Source organism: Phalangium opilio, unplaced genomic scaffold, assembly GCF_054372755.1.
Source record: "Phalangium opilio isolate 3A_F unplaced genomic scaffold, DU_Popi_V2 ptg000002l_1, whole genome shotgun sequence".
Classification (NCBI taxonomy): domain Eukaryota; kingdom Metazoa; phylum Arthropoda; class Arachnida; order Opiliones; family Phalangiidae; genus Phalangium; species Phalangium opilio.
Window position 1 is genome coordinate 13,207,269 of NW_028324144.1, and position 21,568 is coordinate 13,228,836.

At 37.3% G+C, this 21,568-nt stretch overlaps 22 non-coding genes across 22 annotated transcripts; all 22 read right to left on the reverse strand.

The window, feature by feature from the left end:
- Positions 1-677: 677 nt before the first annotated feature.
- On the reverse strand, positions 678-748 carry TRNAA-GGC (transfer RNA alanine (anticodon GGC)). Its single transcript has one exon. It is a non-coding gene; the product is annotated as a tRNA-Ala (tRNA).
- A 1,194-nt stretch (positions 749-1,942) lies between these two features.
- On the reverse strand, positions 1,943-2,013 carry TRNAA-GGC (transfer RNA alanine (anticodon GGC)). Its single transcript has one exon. It is a non-coding gene; the product is annotated as a tRNA-Ala (tRNA).
- Positions 2,014-2,196: 183 nt separating this feature from the next.
- TRNAG-GCC (transfer RNA glycine (anticodon GCC)) lies at positions 2,197-2,267 on the reverse strand. The gene has a single exon. It is a non-coding gene; the product is annotated as a tRNA-Gly (tRNA).
- Positions 2,268-3,461: 1,194 nt separating this feature from the next.
- On the reverse strand, positions 3,462-3,532 carry TRNAA-GGC (transfer RNA alanine (anticodon GGC)). Its single transcript has one exon. It is a non-coding gene; the product is annotated as a tRNA-Ala (tRNA).
- A 183-nt stretch (positions 3,533-3,715) lies between these two features.
- Positions 3,716-3,786, reverse strand: TRNAG-GCC (transfer RNA glycine (anticodon GCC)). Its single transcript has one exon. It is a non-coding gene; the product is annotated as a tRNA-Gly (tRNA).
- A 183-nt stretch (positions 3,787-3,969) lies between these two features.
- On the reverse strand, positions 3,970-4,039 carry TRNAG-GCC (transfer RNA glycine (anticodon GCC)). The gene has a single exon. It is a non-coding gene; the product is annotated as a tRNA-Gly (tRNA).
- Positions 4,040-4,223: 184 nt separating this feature from the next.
- Positions 4,224-4,294, reverse strand: TRNAG-GCC (transfer RNA glycine (anticodon GCC)). Its single transcript has one exon. It is a non-coding gene; the product is annotated as a tRNA-Gly (tRNA).
- A 435-nt stretch (positions 4,295-4,729) lies between these two features.
- On the reverse strand, positions 4,730-4,805 carry TRNAG-GCC (transfer RNA glycine (anticodon GCC)). The gene has a single exon. It is a non-coding gene; the product is annotated as a tRNA-Gly (tRNA).
- A 683-nt stretch (positions 4,806-5,488) lies between these two features.
- TRNAA-GGC (transfer RNA alanine (anticodon GGC)) lies at positions 5,489-5,556 on the reverse strand. Its single transcript has one exon. It is a non-coding gene; the product is annotated as a tRNA-Ala (tRNA).
- Positions 5,557-5,742: 186 nt separating this feature from the next.
- TRNAG-GCC (transfer RNA glycine (anticodon GCC)) lies at positions 5,743-5,813 on the reverse strand. The gene has a single exon. It is a non-coding gene; the product is annotated as a tRNA-Gly (tRNA).
- Positions 5,814-5,996: 183 nt separating this feature from the next.
- On the reverse strand, positions 5,997-6,066 carry TRNAG-GCC (transfer RNA glycine (anticodon GCC)). The gene has a single exon. It is a non-coding gene; the product is annotated as a tRNA-Gly (tRNA).
- Positions 6,067-6,249: 183 nt separating this feature from the next.
- TRNAG-GCC (transfer RNA glycine (anticodon GCC)) lies at positions 6,250-6,320 on the reverse strand. Its single transcript has one exon. It is a non-coding gene; the product is annotated as a tRNA-Gly (tRNA).
- Positions 6,321-15,581: 9,261 nt separating this feature from the next.
- On the reverse strand, positions 15,582-15,649 carry TRNAA-GGC (transfer RNA alanine (anticodon GGC)). Its single transcript has one exon. It is a non-coding gene; the product is annotated as a tRNA-Ala (tRNA).
- A 186-nt stretch (positions 15,650-15,835) lies between these two features.
- Positions 15,836-15,906, reverse strand: TRNAG-GCC (transfer RNA glycine (anticodon GCC)). The gene has a single exon. It is a non-coding gene; the product is annotated as a tRNA-Gly (tRNA).
- Positions 15,907-16,089: 183 nt separating this feature from the next.
- On the reverse strand, positions 16,090-16,159 carry TRNAG-GCC (transfer RNA glycine (anticodon GCC)). The gene has a single exon. It is a non-coding gene; the product is annotated as a tRNA-Gly (tRNA).
- A 1,196-nt stretch (positions 16,160-17,355) lies between these two features.
- Positions 17,356-17,426, reverse strand: TRNAG-GCC (transfer RNA glycine (anticodon GCC)). The gene has a single exon. It is a non-coding gene; the product is annotated as a tRNA-Gly (tRNA).
- Positions 17,427-17,609: 183 nt separating this feature from the next.
- Positions 17,610-17,680, reverse strand: TRNAG-GCC (transfer RNA glycine (anticodon GCC)). Its single transcript has one exon. It is a non-coding gene; the product is annotated as a tRNA-Gly (tRNA).
- A 183-nt stretch (positions 17,681-17,863) lies between these two features.
- TRNAG-GCC (transfer RNA glycine (anticodon GCC)) lies at positions 17,864-17,934 on the reverse strand. The gene has a single exon. It is a non-coding gene; the product is annotated as a tRNA-Gly (tRNA).
- Positions 17,935-18,117: 183 nt separating this feature from the next.
- TRNAG-GCC (transfer RNA glycine (anticodon GCC)) lies at positions 18,118-18,188 on the reverse strand. Its single transcript has one exon. It is a non-coding gene; the product is annotated as a tRNA-Gly (tRNA).
- Positions 18,189-20,475: 2,287 nt separating this feature from the next.
- TRNAA-GGC (transfer RNA alanine (anticodon GGC)) lies at positions 20,476-20,543 on the reverse strand. The gene has a single exon. It is a non-coding gene; the product is annotated as a tRNA-Ala (tRNA).
- Positions 20,544-20,729: 186 nt separating this feature from the next.
- On the reverse strand, positions 20,730-20,800 carry TRNAG-GCC (transfer RNA glycine (anticodon GCC)). The gene has a single exon. It is a non-coding gene; the product is annotated as a tRNA-Gly (tRNA).
- A 183-nt stretch (positions 20,801-20,983) lies between these two features.
- TRNAG-GCC (transfer RNA glycine (anticodon GCC)) lies at positions 20,984-21,053 on the reverse strand. The gene has a single exon. It is a non-coding gene; the product is annotated as a tRNA-Gly (tRNA).
- Positions 21,054-21,568: the final 515 nt, after the last annotated feature.

The following is a 21,568-nucleotide window of genomic DNA, read 5'->3' on the forward strand; positions in this document are numbered from 1 at the left end:
AGTAGAATATGGAAAATGGTATTTCACCTGAATATTTGATAATCAAACCAAACATTTCTTTGAATTATTATCTCAAATAATATTTTTAGAAGGATTTTTCAATTAACAATTATCATTTTACATAATTTTCGTAAACACAATATCGTTATGCATTAATGACGACCAAAAAATGCATCGGCCGGGAATCGAAACCGGATCTACCGCGTGGCAGGCGAGAAGTCTATCATTGAACCACCGAGGCTCTGCAAAGAGTACAATATGGAAAAAATGGTATTTTACCTGAATATTTGATAATCAAACCAAACATTTCTTTGAATTATTATCTCAAATAATATTTTTAGAAGGATTTATCAATTTAACAATTATCATTTTACATAATTTTCGTAAACGCAATATCGTTATGCATTAAATGACGACCAAAACATGCATCGGCCGGAAATCGAACCCGGATGTCCCACGTGGCAGGCAAGAATTCTACCATTGAACCACCGAGGCTCTGCAAAGAGTAGAAAATGGAAAAATGGTATTTCACCTGAATATTTGATAATCAAACCAATCATTTCTTTGAATTATAATCTCAAATAATATTTTTAGAAGGATTTATCAATTTAACAATTATCATTTTACATAATTTTCGTAAACACAATATCGTTATGCATTAAATGACGACAAAAACATGCATCGGCCGGGAATCGAACCCGGATCTCCCGCGTGCCAGGCGAGAATTCTACCACTGAAACACCGAGGCTCTGCAAAGAATGCAATATGGAAAAAATGGTATTTCACGTGAATATTTGATAATCAAACCAAACATTTCTTTGAATTATTATCTCAAATAATATTTTTAGAAGGATTTATCAATTTAACAATTATCATTTTACATAATTTTCGTAAACGCAATATCGTTATGCATTAAATGACGACCAAAACATGCATCGGCCGGAAATCGAACCCGGATCTCCCGCGTGGCAGTCGAGAATTCTACAATTGAACCACCGAGGCTCTGCAAAGAGAAGAATATGGAAAAAATGGTATTTCACGTGAATATTTGATAATCAAACCAAACATTTCTTTGAATTATTATCTCAAATAATATTTTTAGAAGGATTTATCAATTTAACAATTATCATTTTACATAATTTTCGTAAACACAATATCGTTATGCATTAAATGACGACCAAAACATGCATCGGCCGGGAATCGAACCCGGACCTCCCGAGTGGCAGGCGAGAAATCTACCATTGAACCACCGAGGCTCTGCAAAGAGTAGAATATGGAAAATGGTATTTCACCTGAATATTTGATAATCAAACCAAACATTTCTTTGAATTATTATCTCAAATAATATTTTTAGAAGGATTTTTCAATTAACAATTATCATTTTACATAATTTTCGTAAACACAATATCGTTATGCATTAATGACGACCAAAAAATGCATCGGCCGGGAATCGAAACCGGATCTACCGCGTGGCAGGCGAGAAGTCTATCATTGAACCACCGAGGCTCTGCAAAGAGTACAATATGGAAAAAATGGTATTTTACCTGAATATTTGATAATCAAACCAAACAATTCTTTGAATTATTATCTCAAATAATATTTTTAGAAGGATTTATCAATTTAACAATTATCATTTTACATAATTTTCGTAAACGCAATATCGTTATGCATTAAATGACGACCAAAACATGCATCGGCCGGAAATCGAACCCGGATGTCCCACGTGGCAGGCAAGAATTCTACCATTGAACCACCGAGGCTCTGCAAAGAGTAGAAAATGGAAAAATGGTATTTCACCTGAATATTTGATAATCAAACCAATCATTTCTTTGAATTATAATCTCAAATAATATTTTTAGAAGGATTTATCAATTTAACAATTATCATTTTACATAATTTTCGTAAACACAATATCGTTATGCATTAAATGACGACAAAAACATGCATCGGCCGGGAATCGAACCCGGATCTCCCGCGTGCCAGGCGAGAATTCTACCACTGAAACACCGAGGCTCTGCAAAGAATGCAATATGGAAAAAATGGTATTTCACGTGAATATTTGATAATCAAACCAAACATTTCTTTGAATTATTATCTCAAATAATATTTTTAGAAGGATTTATCAATTTAACAATTATCATTTTACATAATTTTCGTAAACACAATATCGTTATGCATTAAATGACGACAAAAACATGCATCGGCCGGGAATCGACCCCGGATCTCCCGCGTGGCAGGCGAGAATTCTACCACTGAACCACCGAGGCTCTGCAAAGAGTACAATATGGAAAAAATGGTATTTTACCTGAATATTTGATAATCAAACCAAACATTTCTTTGAATTATTATCTCAAATAATATTTTTAGAAGGATTTATCAATTTAACAATTATCATTTTACATAATTTTCGTAAACGCAATATCGTTATGCATTAAATGACGACCAAAACATGCATCGGCCGGAAATCGAACCCGGATCTCCCGCGTGGCAGTCGAGAATTCTACAATTGAACCACCGAGGCTCTGCAAAGAGAAGAATATGGAAAAAATGGTATTTCACGTGAATATTTGATAATCAAACCAAACATTTCTTTGAATTATTATCTCAAATAATATTTTTAGAAGGATTTATCAATTTAACAATTATCATTTTACATAATTTTCGTAAACACAATATCGTTATGCATTAAATGACGACCAAAACATGCATCGGCCGGGAATCGAACCCGGACCTCCCGAGTGGCAGGCGAGAAATCTACCATTGAACCACCGAGGCTCTGCAAAGAGTAGAATATGGAAAATGGTATTTCACCTGAATATTTGATAATCAAACCAAACATTTCTTTGAATTATTATCTCAAATAATATTTTTAGAAGGATTTTTCAATTAACAATTATCATTTTACATAATTTTCGTAAACACAATATCGTTATGCATTAATGACGACCAAAAAATGCATCGGCCGGGAATCGAAACCGGATCTACCGCGTGGCAGGCGAGAAGTCTATCATTGAACCACCGAGGCTCTGCAAAGAGTACAATATGGAAAAAATGGTATTTTACCTGAATATTTGATAATCAAACCAAACATTTCTTTGAATTATTATCTCAAATAATATTTTTAGAAGGATTTATCAATTTAACAATTATCATTTTACATAATTTTCGTAAACGCAATATCGTTATGCATTAAATGACGACCAAAACATGCATCGGCCGGAAATCGAACCCGGATGTCCCACGTGGCAGGCAAGAATTCTACCATTGAACCACCGAGGCTCTGCAAAGAGTAGAAAATGGAAAAATGGTATTTCACCTGAATATTTGATAATCAAACCAATCATTTCTTTGAATTATAATCTCAAATAATATTTTTAGAAGGATTTATCAATTTAACAATTATCATTTTACATAATTTTCGTAAACACAATATCGTTATGCATTAAATGACGACAAAAACATGCATCGGCCGGGAATCAAACCCGGATCTCCCGCGTGCCAGGCGAGAATTCTACCACTGAAACACCGAGGCTCTGCAAAGAATGCAATATGGAAAAAATGGTATTTCACGTGAATATTTGATAATCAAACCAAACATTTCTTTGAATTATTATCTCAAATAATATTTTTAGAAGGATTTATCAATTTAACAATTATCATTTTACATAATTTTCGTAAACACAATATCGTTATGCATTAAATGACGACAAAAACATGCATCGGCCGGGAATCGACCCCGGATCTCCCGCGTGGCAGGCGAGAATTCTACCACTGAACCACCGAGGCTCTGCAAAGAGTACAATATGGAAAAAATGGTATTTTACCTGAATATTTGATAATCAAACCAAACATTTCTTTGAATTATTATCTCAAATAATATTTTTAGAAGGATTTATCAATTTAACAATTATCATTTTACATAATTTTCGTAAACGCAATATCGTTATGCATTAAATGACGACCAAAACATGCATCGGCCGGGAATCGAACCCGGATCTCCCGCGTGGCAGGCGAGAATTCTACCATTGAACCACCGAGCATCTGCAAAGAGTACAATATGGAAAAAATGGTATTTCAACTGAATATTTGATAATCAAACCAAACATTTCTTTGAATTATTATCTCAAATAATATTTTTAGAAGGATTTATCAATTTAACAATTATCATTTTACATAATTTTCGTAAACACAATATCGTTATGCATTAAATGACGACCAAAACATGCATCGGCCGGAAATCGAACCCGGATCTCCCGCGTGGCAGGCGAGAATTCTACCATTGAACCACCGAGGCTCTGCAAAGAGAAGATTATGGAGAAAATGGTATTTCACCTGAATATTTGATAATCAAACCAAACATTTTTTCGAATGTTTATCTCAATTAAAATTTTTAGAAGGATTTATCAATTTAACAATTATCATTTTACATAATTTTCGTAAACACAATATCGTTATGCATTAAATGACGACCAAAACATGCATCGGCCAGGAATCGAACCCGGATCTCCCGCGTGGCAGGCGAGAATTCTCCCATTGAACCACCGAGCATCTGCAAAGACTAGAAAATGGAAAAAATGGTATTTCACCTGAATATTTGATAATCAAACCAAACATTTCCTTGAATTATTATCTCAAATAATATTTTAGAAGGATTTATCAATTTAACAATTATCATTTACATAATTTTCGTAAACACAATATCGTTATGTATTAAATGACGACCAAAACATGCATCGGCCGGGAATCGAACCCGGATCTCCCGCGTGGCAGGCGAGAATTCTACCATTGAACCACCGAGGATCTGCAAAAAGTAGAATATAGAAAAAATGGTATTTCACCGGAATATTTGATAATCAAACCAAACATTTCTTCGAATTATTATCTCAAATAATATTTTTAGAAGGATTTATCAATTTAACAATTATCATTTTACAATTTTCGTAAACGCAATATCGTTATACATTAAATGACGACCAAAACATGTATCGGCCGGGAATCGAACCCGGATCTCTCGCGTTGCAGGCGAGAATTCTACCATTGAACCACCGAGGCTCTGCAAAGAGAAGAATATTGAAAAAATGGTATTTCTCCTGAATATTTGATAATCAAACCAAACATTTCTTTGAATTATTATCTCTAATAATATTTTTAGAAGGATTTATCAATTTAACAATTACCATTTTACATAATTTTCGTAAACAGAATATCGTTATGCATTAAATGACGACCAAAACATTCATCGGCCGGGAATCGAACCCGGATGTCCCACGTGGCAGGCAAGAATTCTACCATTGAACCACCGAGGCTCTGCAAAGAGTAGAAAATGGAAAAATGGTATTTCTCCTGAATATTTGATAATCAAACCAAACATTTCTTTGAATTATTATCTCTAATAATATTTTTAGAAGGATTTATCAATTTAACAATTACCATTTTACATAATTTTCGTAAACAGAATATCGTTATGCATTAAATGACGACCAAAACATTCATCGGCCGGGAATCGAACCCGGATCTCCCGCGTGCCAGGCGAGAATTCTACCACTGAACCACCCAGGCTCTGCAAAGAATGCAATATGGAAAAAATGGTATTTCACGTGAATATTTGATAATCAAACCAAACATTTCTTTGAATTATTATCTCAAATAATATTTTTAGAAGGATTTATCAATTCAACAATTATCATTTTACATAATTTTCGTAAACACAATATCGTTATGCATTAAATGACGACAAAAACATGCATCGGCCGGGAATCGAACCCGGATCTCCCGCGTGGCAGGCGAGAATTCTACCACTGAACCACCGAGGCTCTGCAAAGAATGCAATATGGAAAAAATGGTATTTCACGTGAATATTTGATAATCAAACCAAACATTTCTTTGAATTATTATCTCAAATAATATTTTTAGAAGGATTTATCAATTTAAAAATTATCATTTTACATAATTTTCGTAAACACAATATCGTTATGCATTAAATGACGACCAAAACATGCATCGGCCGGGAATCGAACCCGGATCTCCCGCGTGGCAGGCGAGAATTCTACTATTGAACCACCGAGCCTCTGCAAAGAGTAGAATATGGAAAAATTGTATTTCACCTGAATATTTGATAATCAGACCAAACATTTCTTTGAATTATTATCTCAAATAATATTTTTAGAAGGATTTATCAATTTAACAATTATCATTTTACATAATTTTCGTAAACACAATATCGTTATACATTAAATGACGACCAAAACTTGCATCGGCCGGGAATCGAACCCGGATCTCTCGCGTGGCAGGCGAGAATTCTACCATTGAACCACCGAGGCTCTGCAAAGAGTACAATATGGAAAAAATGGAATTTCACCTGAATATTTGATAATCAAACCAAACATTTCTTTGAATTGTAACGCCAAATTTAATAAAAAGTAATCTTCCCTTTAAAATTATTATATTCCCTTTAAATATTCTATAATTCTCCTTGAGTTGGGGTCAGCGCTGGTCGCGAACCTCGGTTCAATGGGGAATTACCTCGCAAATAGAAGGCCAATGGCCATGGTCTCTAGGCGCACCTGAACGGCTTACAATTCTCTCTGGGGGTTCGTGAGAGTCCCTTTTACTTGTACCTATATTTTTAACCCCTTAACTAAAGAATGGAGTTTGTCAATCGTGTTTTTCAAATGTATTATTGTGTAGATATTTTTAGTGTATTGTTAGTATCTTAGTATATTATTGTAACGTGGACGAGAGAAAAGTATTTTCTACTCGGACCACGAACAAAAACCCTGACCTCTTGGGTCACGAAATAAGAGGGCACGTTCGCGTTCTCAAACACCTGCAACAAGTGCGTCATCAAACAAAAAACGGAACTCGACTACGAACGTTGACCGCAGAAAGCTCGTCAATGATTGGCTCGATGGATGAAACCCTTGACCACCAAAAACCTATATAAGCCCAGAGTGAACAATGGACTACATTCTTATCTCTTTCACTCTCCACCATCGAGGACGCTTATGCCAGAGACGAGTCCGACTCTCATGCCGTAGACGAAGCTACCTGCCGACCGAACCAATGTCCGTTGCTGTTCCTGACCGCCTTTATTGGTGAACCGCGCCAAACCGTTTAAGTGCGCGCAAAACTTTAAAACTTCAACGCTCGCGGTAAATGTTAAGTACGGTCTCGCTGGAGACAAAGACTATCGTCATGAACATTTCGTTGGCTGGGCCCTAGCCCTAATTTCTACGCGCCACGCGTCAATCGTTCGGCCTTGCGCCGCGACCGACCTCTGGATCACCGCACCGTGGAGATGAAGACGTTCCCGCGACTAAACGAGTAACGTACCAAAAACATTTATTAAAAGTCCTTATGGACCTTTGTTTAGAACTCTAAACCCTTTTGTGGTTGAAAAGTTAAAAAGCTATTTAAAGAGCTTTCATTATGTTAACACCCTTATGTGGTGAACTATATTTCAATAATTATTACTTAAAACCCTTATGTGGTTCAGTATTTTTATAAACACCTTCCGTGTTGAAATACGATATCGTATTTAGTTAAAACAGGCCTTATTAGTATATTATTAAAAGTGTGCATGCTATTATTTTCTTTATTACCAGTCTCATTTAGGGTGCATGCTATTATTTATTATTTTTAATTAGTGTTATTAAATATTTGATTGGCAAACTCCAAATACGTTTCCCATGAGTTATTACTCCTATATTTTAAAAACAATCCCCTAGACAACTTTGACCATAATTATATTATTTATCTCACTAACCCCAATAGTGAACGTTAAGTGAGCCACCCGGGTATATGACCTTTATAACGATAGTTAGACTAGCCATGAGCCGAAGTTAAGAGTTAAAGTAAGAACAAATCGTTATAAATTGGGGGTCCGTCAGCCAGGATCTTCTAATGTTACTTTATGACCAAATTAATTATCCAGTTAATGTAAACTAAACCATCTCAAAAACATCCTGGTAGTCTTTGGCGCTTTTGTTGCCACCTAATTATTAAATTACCTTAGTCGCCTTTTGTGTGCTTGGTTTTTCCCCTTTTGAGGATTTAGGATTTGACTTTTCCAGGACGTAATTTTTTTTTGTCTTTATTTGACCTTAAATTCATATTTGTTTATGAATAATATATACAGTCGATTTGACGAATTAACAATAGCTCATTGTAAGCAATCCCGCTCTGAGCGTTACAAGAATCGCGAAGTCGCTAAAACCATGCCTTTAGCTCACAGCAATCCCCCTTCGCGTAGTACTTCACCTACTCCAATGGGGCAACCTAACCAACAGGTACCCCCATTAAACCCAAATTTAGTTAATGTAGGCCCTAATGTCGGTCCCTCCACTAGCCAAGTTAATGCTAATTCTAATGTAAATAGCAGTATAGCCGCCGCTCAGGCTTTATCTCAAAATAGTGGTACGGCAAACGCACCAGGCGCTACCGTCACGGTACCAGCGGACGTTCTAACCGCTCTTATGACACAATTATCTCAAATGGCCGCCCAACAAGCACATTTTCAGGCTTCTTTGAATCAGTTACAGGCTACTATGGCTCAAAATACAGCCCCCTTGCAATCGCCTTCTTTGTTAGCACCCTTAACACCCTCACAGGTTAATCCACCTATTATTACGGGAGCTTCTCAGCAAAGCTCGCTTGTAGGGTCAAATTTGGGTTTGCCTCAGCCCATGCCTATAACGGCACCGCAAATTTCAGCTAGTAGTAATTCTAGTACAATAACCCATCTCTCAAACACTGCAGGTTGTATTCAGGGTCAGTTTCAACCCGTAGTAAACAACCCTCCTGTAGCTAGAGCCCAATTTGTTTACTCGAATCCTTTTCCACCACCCACCTATACAGGGAGGCCCACGGACTCCGGTCCAAAAGAATTTTTACGTAGGGCTAAACAGATGCGTGTTACGCATGGATTAGAAGAAGATGTTTTTATTCGGGATTGGGTACCCTCTTTATTGCATGGCCCCGCAGCTGATTGGTTCGCGGAACAAGACCCGTTTAATAGTTTTGATGATTTCGAAGTAGCTCTTAGAGACAGATTTGAGAGAGAATCCAATGATGAGTTTATTCAGGACAAAATAAATGAGAGAACCCAACGCTACCATGAAACCGTTGGTGAATACGCGGATAATTTGCAAAAACTTTTTAGTCAACTGAATAGCCCATTATCTGATAGAAAACAAGCTGCCGCAATTAAGCGAAACCTCCGTAGCGACATTAAGAAGTACCTAATGACCAAAAAGTACACTAGTGTAAGGGAACTACTTGACGACGCGTTTGGAGTAGAACAAATGGTTTTAAAGGAGCGTCGTGAAGATAGCGCCCATAATTCAAGTTCAAAGAATGTACCTAGTTCTTCAAATGGCAATTTTATTAAAGCCAAGAAACCATTTAATAATTCTCAAGCTCCAAACCCCCCGCCAAGTACACCCCAGGTGGGAACAAATATTCAGGGTAGCAGAGGCACGAGTTCCTATTACAATGCAAACGTAACGTGCGATGGCTGTGGAAAGGTAGGGCACATACGTCCCTATTGTCAAGATAGAAAGAAAAATAGACACTCGGGAAACGGGGTAGCGGGCGCCACCAATCCACCAGGAGCCCCGCCCACTCCCTCGCGTCAATAGAAACAACAGTTAGCACGGGGCATTATTTTTCAGAGAACCCTAAAACTTTATCAGCGGGGACTCAAAACTTTATCAATATTTCTGTAGGAACGACCCCGTGCGTAGCTTTAGTGGACAGTGATTCCAGTAATACAGTCCTACACAGTAATTTAAAACCATTATTAGAAAAGCAGGGTTACGTAACTCGTGATGAAAACATCACCCTAAAACAACCCGATCAAACTCCGTTGATCACGGCAGGAACCGTCACGGTTCCTTTTTGTTTTCCACGTAAACAAGTCACTTTTGAAGCTGTCTACGTATCAGATATCCCTTATCAATGCATTCTCGGGAGAGATATTTTAGGCCATGTTGGCATGGTTATAGATTTTGGACAGAATAACTTTTGTTATCCTGATAATGTTTCTTGTAAACTCCCCTTAGAAAGTGGAAATAATTTTTCCCTGTTTAATTTATCTCTCGAGGATGAAATGATAGATATTGAAGGTCTGAATGCAGCAGTAATTGAAGCACCCTTAGATGATCAACAGCGTTCCTTATTACAATCTTTAGTGCACAAATACAATCCCATATTTTCTAAACTACCTGGTCGAACTACTTGTATCGAACACTATATTAATGTAGGAGAGGCGCTCCCAATTGCTAGTGCCCCCTATCGTTATTCCCCCGCCAAAAGACAAATTATTGACGGCATAATTGACGAGATGTTGGAGCAGGACCTGATAGAACCTTCGTGTGGTCCTTGGGCAAGCCCTATTGTTTTAGTGGGAAAGAAAACCGATATAGGTGAAAAGTCAGTTTTAGAGGGGGAGGTAGAGAAAAAGCCTAATTCCCGTTTATGTGCCGACTATCGGAAGCTAAATAGCGTAACGGTCAAGGATAAATACCCTCTCCCCAGAATAGATGACATCCTCGAGTCAATTAGCAAGCCAAATTATATCACCACGTTAGACATGCGAAGTGGCTATTGGCAAGTGCCCCTACACGAGGCACACAGAGACATGGCCGCTTTTGTGACGCATCGCGGTCTTTTTAGACCAAAGGTGCTGATGTTCGGTTTGACCAATGCCCCCGCAACATTCCAAAGGATGGTGAACAACTTGTTTATGGATCTTAATGACTCAGGGGTGTGTGCCTATTTAGACGATCTTATAATAGCGTCTGCCACTTTCGAACAACATATCCAAACACTAGAGGAAGTCTTTAAAAGATTACTAAACGCGGGCTTAACTATTAAAGCTACTAAAACGCAATTTTGTCGTAAGGAAGCAAAAATCTTGGGTCATATTGTGTCCCATAATGGTGTCATGGTTGACCCCGATAAAACTGGTAACATGGAAAACTTTCCAACCCCGCGTAATATTAGACAACTCCGCAGGTTTTTGGGTATGACCTCGTATTATAGGCGGTTCGTACAAAATTTTGCTAAGATCGCGCAGCCCCTAAACTCACTACTCCACAATGACACTCCGTGGAAATGGACGGAAGCCCAGGAGTCCGCATTTAACGTTTTGAAAACTAAATTAGCTACAGCACCCATTTTAACATCCCCTGACTATGCATACCCATTCATAATTCACACCGACGCCTCTAATGTGGGCTTAGGTGCCGTTCTGTCTCAAAATATTGATGGTAAGAAATACGTAGTTCAGTACGCCAGTAGGGCGCTGAGCTCGGCGGAACAAAAGTATTCAACAACTGAAAGGGAATGTTTGGGAATCGTGTGGGCCGTAGAAAAATTTAGACCTTACGTTGAAGGGACCCAGTTCGATGTTTATACAGATCACAGCGCCCTTCGATGGCTGCACCGAGCTCCTGACCCAACCGGTAAATTCGCGCGTTGGAATTCTCGGTTGCAAGCATTTAACTTTAATATACATCATGTCCCCGGAAAAGATAATTCCGTTGCCGACGCATTATCGCGTATCCCAGAAAGCGACACCCTAGTAGATGGTCAGATTTCGGCTATATCTACCGCCAATCCAGAAAATAAACCTATTCTCTATGATCGCGAAGAATTAATTAATGCTCAAACTACCGACCCTAAATTAGGCCCTCTCATTCTTTATTTGAATGATGGTGGTTTACCAGAGGACCCTAAGCTGCGTGTATGGATAGAGAAGACAGCACCTCTTTGCGAGATTAGGAATACCGTCTTATATAAGGACGTGGGAAAAGCTTGCCATTTTGGGTGGGACCCTTGTAAAATATATTTACCCCAATCATTGAAAGCTAGAATATTATTTCTTAGCCATGACATTCCTTCTGCCGGACATTTCGGTACTAAGAAAACGCTTAGGCGAGTCCAGAGTCGATTCACTTGGCAAGGACTGACAATGGATGTTATTAAATACTGTAAAACGTGTTCGGTGTGCCAGAAGCATAAAATCCCCAGACAATTACCTGCTGGCCTTATGCAAAGCAGCGACGTAACCGAACCATTTGATGTAATTTCAGTGGACCTAAAAGGTCCGTACCCACGAAGTAAACGTGGATTTAAATTTATCCTAGTAGTATCGGACTATTTAACCAAATGGGTGGAAATTTTTCCCCTTCGCAACGGTACTTCAAAACCCATAATTAGACATTTAATTGACGATGTTTTTACACGTTATGGTCTTCCCTCGGTGGTTGTTAGCGATAATGGAAAGGCTTTTGTTTCTAAGCTACTTAAAAATGTGTACCAGCAATATGGTATTAAGCAACGACTAACGTCGTTATATCATCCTCAGGAAAACTTCACTGAGAGACATAACCAAATTATCGGTACTATGATAGCTTCCTATATCCATGACAACCACCAGGACTGGGATCAAGGACTCCAACAGTACGCTATGGCCATTAGAACAGCGGTCAATGATTCCACTGGGTTTAGTCCTTCTGAACTTATGTTCGGTCGCGAAATACGCACAGCGTGCTCTCTAACTGATCCCCAGACGTCAGATGTTGACGTGACTAATGAAAAAGGAAAGGCCTATGGTCTTACGGTCATGCCAAAAGTTACCCATTCTTTAGAAAAGGCATACAATAATTTGAAGAAATCTCAAATTAAACAAAAAGTTTATTACGATAGACGTCACCGCGATTTCGAGCTGTCAGAAGGAGACCTGGTTTTAAAACGGTCCCATTATCTGTCTAATGCAGCAGATAAATTCGCTTCAAAGCTTTCGCTTTCATTTGATGGACCCTATCGAATCGCGCAGAAATTAAGCCCACTTAGCTATAAATTAGAAACAATGGACAAAAAGGCCCTCTATGGTAAATACCATATATCCCAGCTTAAACCATATGTTGCGCGTGACGAGGCGATTCTTCAACCTAGCGATGTTAGCAACCCGTCACCAGTAGACACTTGTGACACTACTGAACCTGACGAGGTAACCAATACCAGCGGACGCGTTTTGCGACCACGAGACCCCAATACTGGAAGGGTCAAACCAATCCTAGTGTGATTGAGTTAATTTTGTATAGGCCTCACTCCTTTTGAGAGATACTGCCTTTAATTTTGTATTTGGCTGATTTTTTTTTCTTCCAAATTTTGGTGCACCATTTTATTTTTGGGATGGTTTGTTATTTTCAATGTCCCATCACGCCATAAGTAACGTTAACATACTTATGGTTGTAAATAGTTTCCTAATTGCGCAAATGTACATAAAGTAACTACAGAAGTTTTTCGAATTTTTTTTGAGTTTTTTTTTTATCCCTTAGTTTTGGTATATATTTCTCCCTTAGTTGTTGTATATATTTCTCCCTTAGTTTTTGTATATATTTCTCCCTTAGTTTTTGTATATCTTTATCCCTTAGTTTTTGTATATAGTCTCCGCGGACGTCGACGTTAGTTCCGGGGGAATTTGTAACGCCAAATTTAATAAAAAGTAATCTTCCCTTTAAAATTATTATATTCCCTTTAAATATTCTATAATTCTCCTTGAGTTGGGGTCAGCGCTGGTCGCGAACCTCGGTTCAATGGGGAATTACCTCGCAAATAGAAGGCCAATGGCCATGGTCTCTAGGCGCACCTGAACGGCTTACAATTCTCTCTGGGGGTTCGTGAGAGTCCCTTTTACTTGTACATATATTTTTAACCCCTTAACTAAAGAATGGAGTTTGTCAATCGTGTTTTTCAAATGTATTATTGTGTAGATATTTTTAGTGTATTGTTAGTATCTTAGTATATTATTGTAACGTGGACGAGAGAAAAGTATTTTCTACTCGGACCACGAACAAAAACCCTGACCTCTTGGGTCACGAAATAAGAGGGCACGTTCGCGTTCTCAAACACCTGCAACAAGTGCGTCATCAAACAAAAAACGGAACTCGACTACGAACGTTGACCGCAGAAAGCTCGTCAATGATTGGCTCGATGGATGAAACCCTTGACCACCAAAAACCTATATAAGCCCAGAGTGAACAATGGACTACATTCTTATCTCTTTCACTCTCCACCATCGAGGACGCTTATGCCAGAGACGAGTCCGACTCTCATGCCGTAGACGAAGCTACCTGCCGACCGAACCAATGTCCGTTGCTGTTCCTGACCGCCTTTATTGGTGAACCGCGCCAAACCGTTTAAGTGCGCGCAAAACTTTAAAACTTCAACGCTCGCGGTAAATGTTAAGTACGGTCTCGCTGGAGACAAAGACTATCGTCATGAACATTTCGTTGGCTGGGCCCTAGCCCTAATTTCTACGCGCCACGCGTCAATCGTTCGGCCTTGCGCCGCGACCGACCTCTGGATCACCGCACCGTGGAGATGAAGACGTTCCCGCGACTAAACGAGTAACGTACCAAAAACATTTATTAAAAGTCCTTATGGACCTTTGTTTAGAACTCTAAACCCTTTTGTGGTTGAAAAGTTAAAAAGCTATTTAAAGAGCTTTCATTATGTTAACACCCTTATGTGGTGAACTATATTTCAATAATTATTACTTAAAACCCTTATGTGGTTCAGTATTTTTATAAACACCTTCCGTGTTGAAATACGATATCGTATTTAGTTAAAACAGGCCTTATTAGTATATTATTAAAAGTGTGCATGCTATTATTTTCTTTATTACCAGTCTCATTTAGGGTGCATGCTATTATTTATTATTTTTAATTAGTGTTATTAAATATTTGATTGGCAAACTCCAAATACGTTTCCCATGAGTTATTACTCCTATATTTTAAAAACAATCCCCTAGACAACTTTGACCATAATTATATTATTTATCTCACTAACCCCAATAGTGAACGTTAAGTGAGCCACCCGGGTATATGACCTTTATAACGATAGTTAGACTAGCCATGAGCCGAAGTTAAGAGTTAAAGTAAGAACAAATCGTTATAGAATTATTATCTCAAATAATATTTTAGAAGGATTTATCAATTTAACAATTATCATTTACATAATTTTCGTAAACACAATATCGTTATGCATTAAATGACGACCAAAACATGCATCGGACGGGAATCGAACCCGGATCTCCCGCGTGGCAGGCGAGAATTTTACCATTGAACCACCGAGGATCTGCAAAAAGTAGAATATAGAAAAAATGATATTTCACCTGAATATTTGATAATCAAACCAAACATTTCTTCGAATTATTATCTCAAATAATATTTTTAGAAGGATTTATCAATTTAACAATTATCATTTTACAATTTTCGTAAACACAATATCGTTATACATTAAATGACGACCAAAACATGCATCGGCCGGCAATCGAACCCGGATCTCCCGCGTGGCAGGCGAGAATTCCACCATTGAACCACCGAGGATCTGCAAAGACTAGAATATAGAAAAAATGGTAATTCACCTGAATATTTGATAATCAAACCAAACATTTCTTTGAATTATTATCTCTAATAATATTTTTAGAAGGATTTATCAATTTAACAATTACCATTTTACATAATTTTCGTAAACAGAATATCGTTATGCATTAAATGACGACCAAAACATTCATCGGCCGGGAATCGAACCCGGATCTCCCGCGTGCCAGGCGAGAATTCTACCACTGAACCACCCAGGCTCTGCAAAGAATGCAATATGGAAAAAATGGTATTTCACGTGAATATTTGATAATCAAACCAAACATTTCTTTGAATTATTATCTCAAATAATATTTTTAGAAGGATTTATCAATTCAACAATTATCATTTTACATAATTTTCGTAAACACAATATCGTTATGCATTAAATGACGACAAAAACATGCATCGGCCGGGAATCGAACCCGGATCTCCCGCGTGGCAGGCGAGAATTCTACCACTGAACCACCGAGGCTCTGCAAAGAATGCAATATGGAAAAAATGGTATTTCACGTGAATCTTTGATAATCAAACCAAACATTTCTTTGAATTATTATCTCAAATAATATTTTTAGAAGGATTTATCAATTTAAAAATTATCATTTTACATAATTTTCGTAAACACAATATCGTTATGCATTAAATGACGACCAAAACATGCATCGGCCGGGAATCGAACCCGGATCTCCCGCGTGGCAGGCGAGAATTCTACTATTGAACCACCGAGCCTCTGCAAAGAGTAGAATATGGAAAAATTGTATTTCACCTGAATATTTGATAATCAGACCAAACATTTCTTTGAATTATTATCTCAAATAATATTTTTAGAAGGATTTATCAATTTAACAATTATCATTTTACAATTTTCGTAAACACAATATCGTTATACATTAAATGACGACCAAAACATGCATCGGCCGGCAATCGAACCCGGATCTCCCGCGTGGCAGGCGAGAATTCCACCATTGAACCACCGAGGATCTGCAAAGACTAGAAAATGGAAAAAATGGTATTTCACCTGAATATTTGATAATCAAACCAAACATTTCTTCAAATTATTATCTCAAATAATATTTTTAGAAGGATTTATCAATTTAACAATTATCATTTTACAATTTTCGTAAACACAATATCGTTATACATTAAATGACGACCAAAACATGTATCGGCCGGGAATCGAACCCGGATCTCCCGCGTGGCAGGCGAGAAATCTACCATTGAACCACCGAGGATCTGCAAAAAGTAGAAAATAGAAAAAATGGTAATTCACCTGAATATTTGATAATCAAACCAAACATTTCTTCGAATTATTATCTCAAATAATATTTTTAGAAGGATTTATCAATTTATTTATAAATTATCATTTTACAATTTTCGTAAACACAATATCGTTATGCATTAAATGACGACCAAAACATGCATCGGCCGGGAATCGACCCCGGATCTCCCGCGTGGCAGGCGAGAATTCTACCAATGAACCACCGAGGATCTGTAAAGAAAAGAATATGGAAAAAATGGTATTTCTCCTGAATATTTGATAATCAAACCAAACATTTCTTTGAATTAATATCTCTAATAATATTTTTAGAAGGATTTATCAATTTAACAATTACCATTTTACATAATTTTCGTAAACAGAATATCGTTATGCATTAAATGACGACCAAAACATTCATCGGCCGGGAATCGAATAGGATCTCTCGCGTGGCAGGCGAGAATTCTACCATTGAACCAGCGAGGATCTGTAAAGAGAAGAATATGGAAAAAATGGTATTTCACCTGAATATTTGATAATCAAACCAATCATTTCCTTGAATTATAATCTCAAATAATATTTTTAGAAGGATTTATCAATTTAACAATTATCATTTTACATAATTTTCGTAAACACAATATCGTTATGCGTTAAATGACGACAAAAACATGCATCGGCCGGGAATCGAACCCGGATCTCCCGCGTGGCAGGCGAGAATTCTACCACTGAACCACCGAGGCTCTGCAAAGAATGCAATATGGAAAAAATGGTATTTCACGTGAATATTTGATAATCAAACCAAACATTTCTTTGAATTATTATCTCAAATAATATTTTTAGAAGGATTTATCAATTTAACAATTATCATTTTACATAATTTTCGTAAACACAATATCGTTATGCATTAAATGACGACAAAAACATGCATCGGCCGGGAGTCGAACCCGGATCTCCCGCGTGGCAGGCGAGAATTCTACCACTGAACCACCGAGGCTCTGCAAAGAATGCAATATGGAAAAAATGGTATTTCACGTGAATATTTGATAATCAAACCAAACATTTCTTTGAATTATTATCTCAAATAATATTTTTAGAAGGATTTATCAATTTAACAATTATCATTTTACATAATTTTCGTAAACACAATATCGTTATGCATTAAATGACGACAAAAACATGCATCGGCCGGGAATCGAACCCGGATCTCCCGCGTGGCAGGCGAGAATTCTACCACTGAACCACCGAGGCTCTGCAAAGAATGCAATATGGAAAAAATGGTATTTCACGTGAATATTTGATAATCAAACCAAACATTTCTTTGAATTATTATCTCAAATAATATTTTTAGAAGGATTTATCAATTTAACAATTATCATTTTACATAATTTTCGTAAACACAATATCGTTATGCATTAAATGACGACCAAAACATGCATCGGCCAGGAATCGAACCCGGATCTCCCGCGTGGCAGGCGAGAATTCTACCACTGAACCACCGGGGCTCTGCAAAAAGTAGAATATAGAAAAAATGATATTTCACCTGAATATTTGATAATCAAACCAAACATTTCTTCGAATTATTATCTCAAATAATATTTTTAGAAGGATTTATCAATTTAACAATTATCATTTTACAATTTTCGTAAACACAATATCGTTATACATTAATTGACGACCAAAACATGCATCGGCCGGCAATCGAACCCGGATCTCCCGCGTGGCAGGCGAGAATTCCACCATTGAACCACCGAGGATCTGCAAAGACTAGAAAATGGAAAAAATGGTATTTCACCTGAATATTTGATAATCAAACCAAACATTTCTTCAAATTATTATCTCAAATAATATTTTTAGAAGGATTTATCAATTTAACAATTATCATTTTACAATTTTCGTAAACACAATATCGTTATACATTAAATGACGACCAAAACATGTATCGGCCGGGAATCGAACCCGGATCTCCCGCGTGGCAGGCGAGAAATCTACCATTGAACCACCGAGGATCTGCAAAAAGTAGAATATAGAAAAAATGGTAATCCTATGAAAAACATTAACATGTACAAAAATGGGCCAAGCCTCGCTTCGTGCCCGCTCCGCCGTAAAACGTTCTGAGATCCCATGTAGAGCCAAGTCTGCCTTTTGTTCTCATTCAATCGCCAATTGAACAATTATGTTATAAATTAAGTCCTTTTCCTAATTAATAACCAATATTCTTTGACTCTATCATTATTATACATCTTTGTTCGTATCAAAAATATCGTGACTTGGCAATCGCAGGTAAGTAATATTAAAAGGAAGTCACTAAATCGTTGCCGATTTTAAAATAATCGAAGGGGTGTTCACTAAATCGTTTATGGTATAGGGGATACAGGGCCGGATTAAAGGGGGGCCGAGGGGGCACTGGCCCCCGGGCGCAAGGCTTATTGGGGGCGCATTGAGTTAAACTGTTCCCCCTTAGCGACACTTGCTGTTCAGTTTTTTCTGACTTAAGGGGGCGCACAGTATCTCGGCCCCCGGGTGCAAAATTTCTTAATCCGGCCCTGAGGGGATATGTACAAGTTTATAAGATGAGTCATGCTCAACCCTATGTACAAATTATATGGTGAGTTATGCATAACCCTATTTACATGTTTATTAGGTGAGTTATACATAACCTTATGTACACATTTATAAGGTAATTACCTGCGCTTGCCAAGTCACGATATTTTTGATACGAACAAAGATGTATAATAATGATAGAGTCAAAGAATATTGGTTATTAATTAGGAAAAGGACTTAATTTATAACATAATTGTTCAATTGGCGATTGAATGAGAACAAAAGGCAGACTTGGCTCTACATGGGATCTCAGAACGTTTTACGGCGGAGCGGGCACGAAGCGAGGCTTGGCCCATTTTTGTACATGTTAATGTTTTTCATAGGATCTCACTTCTTTTTGTAGACCCTCTCGTTATACTTCGGTAGTTATATTAAAAGAAGACCCTCTCGTGGTACTTCGTTTACCAATATAATCGCTAACGTTTCTCCATATTTACGCTGAATTACCCCTTTCGACCCGCAGAGAATATGCAATAAAGATTGTACGCGATATCCTAATATAAGAATGTAGCATCAGTTACGACACATTTCTTTTAAATTACTACACCTATTAGCTTTAATATATATTTAACTTTCGGTTAACTTTGGCCCATTACGTCCTTTAATCAAGAACACACACTATTACTGTTAAAAAGACGGCAGCGCCATCTAGTTTTAAAATAAAGAACTAAAGAACAATTTTATAAAAATTTCGGGATGTTTTAATTTTTCTGTGCTTTATAAAATAAATGAAAACTAAATCCTGAATGTTAAGTTTCTATCTACCCTAGAAGTACCTTAGAATTTTGATGATCGGTGAGTGAGTGAGTGAGTGACAAAATAAGGTAAATTTCACCTGCAATATTTCGAAAAGTATATTGGGTAGGATCTTGAAATTTGGAAACTATAGCTAGAATTGACAGTCCTCGCGGCAAGCAAAATTTCAGACTTTTACCTATACCCATAGCGAAGTTACAGTGGGCTTAAAAGAGCCACGAGTTGCTTCGAGAAAAGGATGTCAGTGCTCGACTTGGCTGGGAGCACTGCCGTGCTCCCAGATTCACCTGAATATTTGATAATCAAACCAAACATTTCTTTGAATTATTATCTCTAATAATATTTTTAGAAGGATTTATCAATTTAACAATTACCATTTTACATAATTTTCGTAAACAGAATATCGTTATGCATTAAATGACGACCAAAACATTCATCGGCCGGGAATCGAACCCGGATCTCCCGCGTGCCAGGCGAGAATTCTACCACTGAACCACCCAGGCTCTGCAAAGAATGCAATATGGAAAAAATGGTATTTCAAGTGAATATTTGATAATCAAACCAAACATTTCTTTGAATTATTATCTCAAATAATATTTTTAGAAGGATTTATCAATTCAACAATTATCATTTTACATAATTTTCGTAAACACAATATCGTTATGCATTAAATGACGACAAAAACATGCATCGGCCGGGAATCGAACCCGGATCTCCCGCGTGGCAGGCGAGAATTCTACCACTGAACCACCGAGGCTCTGCAAAGAATGCAATATGGAAAAAATGGTATTTCACGTGAATCTTTGATAATCAAACCAAACATTTCTTTGAATTATTATCTCAAATAATATTTTTAGAAGGATTTATCAATTTAAAAATTATCATTTTACATAATTTTCGTAAACACAATATCGTTATGCATTAAATGACGACCAAAACATGCATCGGCCGGGAATCGAACCCGGATCTCCCGCGTGGCAGGCGAGAATTCTACTATTGAACCACCGAGCCTCTGCAAAGAGTAGAATATGGAAAAATTGTATTTCACCTGAATATTTGATAATCAGACCAAACATTTCTTTGAATTATTATCTCAAATAATATTTTTAGAAGGATTTATCAATTTAACAATTATCATTTTACAATTTTCGTAAACACAATATCGTTATACATTAAATGACGACCAAAACATGCATCGGCCGGCAATCGAACCCGGATCTCCCGCGTGGCAGGCGAGAATTCCACCATTGAACCACCGAGGATCTGCAAAGACTAGAAAATGGAAAAAATGGTATTTCACCTGAATATTTGATAATCAAACCAAACATTTCTTCAAATTATTATCTCAAATAATATTTTTAGAAGGATTTATCAATTTAACAATTATCATTTTACAATTTTCGTAAACACAATATCGTTATACATTAAATGACGACCAAAACATGTATCGGCCGGGAATCGAACCCGGATCTCCCGCGTGGCAGGCGAGAAATCTACCATTGAACCACCGAGGATCTGCAAAAAG